The 5,757-nt window shown below is 30.0% G+C and overlaps 1 long non-coding RNA gene across 1 annotated transcript; it reads right to left on the reverse strand.

The window, feature by feature from the left end:
- Positions 1–379: 379 nt before the first annotated feature.
- LOC122273210 (uncharacterized) lies at positions 380–4,406 on the reverse strand. Its single transcript, XR_011635981.1, has 3 exons — positions 4,219–4,406; positions 2,838–2,855; positions 380–2,018 (listed from the first exon to the last, which is right to left on the reverse strand). It is a non-coding gene; the product is annotated as an uncharacterized lncRNA (long non-coding RNA).
- Between the last annotated feature and the right edge of the window lie 1,351 nt (positions 4,407–5,757).

Raw genomic sequence — 5,757 nt, forward strand, 5'->3', positions numbered from 1 at the left:
GTTTGATCCCAGCCAGCTGAAGATTCCCCGTGTAGTAAATGGTGACTGACGCACGTTAAATTTGTCGAGTCACAAAGCCCTCCATGTTCCCATAACAAATCAACACCTCTGGGGGTACTGATACAGAAGCTCCTTTGTCTTCTGGATTGGGTTCAAAATTACGAGGATATGAAGTTGAACATTGGTAATCATAAACCCAGAATTGGGTTGACTATGCAACGACGGTTATAAAATAAAATTATAGGTACATTAGTAATGTATTCTCCAACACTTTACTAACATCGCAGGACAAAAGAGCATCGAGTTACATATATATATATATATATTTAGTAATGNAAACTTGGTCATTTTCACCGAAGAGCTTTGGTAATGAAAGCATTTAACTTTCTTCTTGTATGCTAAAACTTTTACCCAAGTGGTATTTTTTAACCCAAAGCTAAAACCCTTTTAACCTATCAAAAATCAGCGGCAATTTCAATGATTTTATTCAAAAATCTGATCCTCACAGAAGTTGCTATTTGATTTGAAAAACAATATTTATATCTGTAATATCCATGTGGATTAGCCACTTTCACCGGGTATTACATTTTACTTTGAGAAAAAGTTGAACATAAGTTACCCTTATTCTTACCCCCAGCTTAAGATCGATAGGTATCAGCTCGTTTGAAAAATGAAGGCGAACATATTAACACAATCATTCCGTAGTCTAAAAATTGTGGAACTTTAAACTCCATGCCTCCTCTGACTGCTAACAAGCTACAGAATAGCTTTACTGAATTGTTATTTCGAGTATTTGTATAATAACATGATGGAGGTTCACACATTAACCACACTTTTGATTAAGCTATATGATACTTTTTCTCAATCTCAAGACACACTTCTTATTTTCAAATTAAAAATATACAGGTATTGATAAATCCTTTGAACAAAAATATTTCATAGATTGAAACAGTTGTATAATAAACTAAGTGGAATACTTTTATTGCATTTGTTAAATGATTCACAATGCATTTCAGTACATTAAAATCAGAGTTTTAAATTAATAAATTGCTTAGAGTTATTCTTTAAAAAAAATTGTATTTTTCACAAATTAATACTTTTTATTTAAATACCATAATTTGCAAATGCTGTTTTATTTTTCATCATGTTCCATTGCTAAAATTACATTCATATTTTAGAACCTAATTTCTTTCTTTAAAAAAACATATACACCGAAGAGCCATTACATTATGACCACCCTGCTAATAACATGCTGGACCACCTTTTGTCCTCAAAACTGCAAACACCCGCCGTGCCATTGATTCCACAAGGTGCTGATAGGTAATCTGAGGTATCTAGTACCAAGCGCTCACCAACTGGTCCCGCAATTTCCCTCACATTGCGAGGGGGTAGTTTGGCAGCACGAATTTGGTTTTCCAAGTAAGACCACAAATGCTCTATTGGATTAAGGTCAGGTGAATTTGGGGGCCAAGACATGACTTGAAATTCACTGGAATGTTCCTCGAACCAATCCATGACGATTCGACCCTTATGACACGGTGCATTATCCTGTTGGTAAAGACCTTCCCCCGCAGGAAAAACTGATGATGGGTGAACCTGGTCCGCAACTATGTTCAAGTAGCTTACAGACGTCAGAGATTGCTCTATGAGAATTATGGGTCCAAATGTGTCCCATGAAAACATTGTTCCTGAACGAGAAACCATGAAAACCTGGACGAGCCCATTGTTATAGATGGAGGGTAGTCATAATGTTTTGGCTCTTTGGTGTATATATATAATAATTAATTTTGTAAATTTGAAGAGCTGCTTTCATAATATTTTTTCAAGCATTATGAAATCGATGAAAATGTAAGGCGGCACAAATGATAAAAAAATATTCTCAACCTTACCTCACCTTCAGCAACAAGATCAGCAGGGATATATAGCTCGGGATAAATGTTTTTTAAATACCAGTCGAAGGATTTGCAATTAAGTTTCTTCCTTAATTCTATTCTAGATGACACATCTCCGTAATTTTTCTGAAAAAAAAATAATAACTTCCCGCTTTAATAAAACTTATTTTTTTTGACATAATGTTATGCTGTTAATATTGTTGACATTATTTTTAATAAAATATTTTATAATTAGTGCAAAAAGAAATTTACGTTTTAAAAACTAATTGTTAAAATGTGAAATAGTAACTTCTAACACAAGACTGTAGGCATTTTTGTGAACATATAGACGTTCTAAATAATAAAACATTTTTTAAACCTTTTCATTTTCACCAAAAATTTCAATCAACATTTTAAATTGTATTTATTTGCGTACCTAATATTTTAATGTTTTAGAACAACGCTTTAATTTTTAAAGGAAACACTTTTCTCTTGTTTTGTTTTGTTTTTATACTACAACGAAATATATCCAATACCTCTGGGGGTAGCGATCCAGGAGTTTCCTTGTCTTCTGGATTGGTTCAAAATTACAAGGCTACGGCGTTGAACATTAGTAGTCGTAAACCCAAAAATTGGGTCGGCTGTTCAACGGTGGTCATAAAATAAAATAAAAAATAAACGAAATATATCAACTCTAGGATGTATGACTTCATCTGTTTTGTCTACTTAAAGAAATAAAGTACTTCGCTCTCAAAATTCAAACATAATAAATTTTTTAAAAAAAGTGTTAAACTAAGTTATATTAGTTTTTAGTCCAAGATATATATTACTCTTTAAATCAAGGAGATTTATTTTTAAATAAAACAGTTATTTTAAAGTAATCCATTCCAGTATGAATTACTTAACGCATTACCGACTAAGGTGCACTTTATAATAAATTGTGGAAAAAGAAAATAAATAAATTACCTGTTGAACAACTCTATACTGTAAAAAAATGACAAAAGTTAATTTCAAATAAATAATTTAAAAAAAACAGAAATTTAAAAGATTTAATAAAAATAATGATTCTATATTCTTATTTTAAATTTTTTTAAATATAAATTATGTGTGAAAAATTTCAGTTACTAACTCATGTATTGTAAATTATATGTAAAGATGTAAAGAGTTTACCAAGTTGCTACCACTTTATTTAAAAACACTTTTTTTCCTGAAAACTAGGGATAGGAATTTCAAGTATGATTTTTTAATATATAGGGTGTGTTTACATAGCATAAAATTTTGAATCATAATTGAATATTGCAATTTAAAATGTTTAAAATAAAATTTCTTTCAAAATAATGTACGTTAATGTTGCATTATGTATGTTACATTTTTTTAGCGTTCCATATTTTTAATGTTAAATATTTGTATAAAATTGTATTTAATATAGTGTTTGATATTATTTAAATTAAAAATAAATGTATTTCTTTGAAATAGAACTCAATAACAATTCATTCGCCTGAGAAACGGATTTGTTATTCAGTGATAATAGTTCAAATATGTGATACTAGTTCAAATTTTATAAACGAGTTTCTCCATGAAGTTTTAATTTAATTTTAAAATATTTTTGGTAAATGCGCTGAAAGGAGTACTATAAAAATTCTCAGAACGTGGTAATATTTCCTGTGTTTCTTGTTCTATGAGAACACCAAAAAGCCTGGTCATTTTCACCGAAGAGCTTTGGTAATGACTTATAGTAAAATTAACAGTAAACTATGGTTTTAATAACATGATGTGTGATTGTAAATGTATAAAAACGTTCTAATTTAATCAAGATAACTTAGTCATGGGATTAAAATCATTAAATCGGTTAAACTTCATTTCCAATTGTATATTTTTACAAAATACGTTGCAGTTAGTACAATATATTTGAAAATTAGAATTTTCGGTTTACCGTTACCACACGAAAGGAAAAAATAAACAAATGAATAGCTTAAATACCGCATATTTTAGTTTTGCTGTTTTTTAATTTAGTTTAGTTGGCAGAAGTGCTTTTTTTTTACCAGAAATGTTATTACCTTATTAGTACGGTATTTTTACTAGAAATTTTCTCCGTGAAGTTTAAAGTTTCGGAAAATATTTTTAGCACAATACCTAAAGCATTGTGAATGATGTTTTTAAAGCCTAACTTAAAGTTTCATTACATTTGAGCATAATTAAAAATATCATACTGTATATTACAAAGAACTTAGCTTTTAGAAGTATTGAGTTTACCAATAAACATAGATTTGTAATTTTTATGAATTTATTACGTTTTCTAATGCCTTTGAAAAGTTGAGGTTCAGAGAGTTTAGAACAAATTTCTTACCGCATCTAACCCTATTCTCTTATAAAATAACTGCTTGTAGTCATCCAACCAGACTTCAGCTAGACGTATGCAATTAGTCCGAAACACATTCTCCCCTGGTTTCCAAACGTACGGACTTCTTGATCGAAAAACATGCCCAACATGAGAACAAGGTATGATTTCTAAAGTTCCACCACACATCCATGTCTAAAAGTTATAAGAGAAAAGTGTGATTAAGTGATCGATTTTAAACTTCATTTGCTTACGACTTGAAAATACTTAAAATTACGAATGCAACCTTCGCCATTGAGGGTGATCCTTTATCCACTATGAGTATATAATGTCTCGTTTTGCATCTCCTTTTTTAAAATAATAGGGTGTTTTTTCCAATGGTTGCCTAGGGAATGACCAGCGAACAATACAGGCCTCATACAGGCGTCTTAATGGCAAATTTGTTGGCCACTTTTCCAGGGGCACCATATTAGGTGGGTCAACGTTGTCCCCACAGTAAAGACAGATAGTACAGAGAATGAAAGAACATCCATGCCTTGCCCGAGATTCGAACCTAGCACCTTTATGCAAGAACCCTGATCCCCGACCCCTACACTGGCCGGTCAGCTTCAGATAATAGTTAAACTACTGTTTTTGCTTTTGAAATAAAATGTTATTTATGTTTGATGTTTTTAATTTTTTTAAGTTGGAAAAATTAGACGTATCAGTTCAATACAGATACGTCTTTAATCGTCTTAATTTTTTCGCTTACAAAATAGTGTCCACTTTTAAAGTTTCACTAAATAAGTATTTGAATTTATTTAATAAAGTACGAAATCAAATAATAATATATAGTGTAACAGAATAAATGACCAAAAAAACTAGAAAAGTCGGCCTAGAAAATGAATATTAGATTATACTAAATAATCTTCAAGTTACAAGTCATATTTGAATTTAATTGTGCTATAATACGGAGTTAAGAATTTGCATATTCTGTCACAAGTTGATTTTTCGTATATTTGATTACATGATCATATAATACTCTGCGGAAATAAAGTGTCAAGTAGTAATATGTACTCCAACAAATGTTAATTCTTTTTCAACTTCATTACGAATTGTATTAGAAGTAGTTAAGCTGTTAATTAGAACCACATTTATCAATCAACTTCCATCTGTTTATTCTTAGTTTTGTAATAATGGATGAAGATTGATAACATGTCAATAAGAACCAGTTTAACTTCCAAATCCCACTTCCTGTCTCTTTAATGCTCAATATCACGACAGAAGTTCCAAATTTCTTCCGATTAAGTCAAATATGGTGTTAAGTATAACTTTATAGATATACTAGATTCGTTTTCTTACATTTTATGTGCTATAATATAATAACTTGGACGGAAACCATAATAAAAATTAACATCTTGTGAGGAATAAAGCAAGTTTGATCTACATAATGGGTTTGAGTACTTAAATATTTCAATTTAATATTAACCTAATATTTTCAAAATTTCTAAACTTTGAATAATTAAAAATAAATAAAATAAATAAATCTAATATATATAATTCTCTTAC

The sequence above is a fragment of the Parasteatoda tepidariorum genome, unplaced genomic scaffold, assembly GCF_043381705.1.
Source record: "Parasteatoda tepidariorum isolate YZ-2023 unplaced genomic scaffold, CAS_Ptep_4.0 HiC_scaffold_2974, whole genome shotgun sequence".
In the NCBI taxonomy this organism is placed as follows: Eukaryota; Metazoa; Arthropoda; class Arachnida; order Araneae; family Theridiidae; genus Parasteatoda; species Parasteatoda tepidariorum.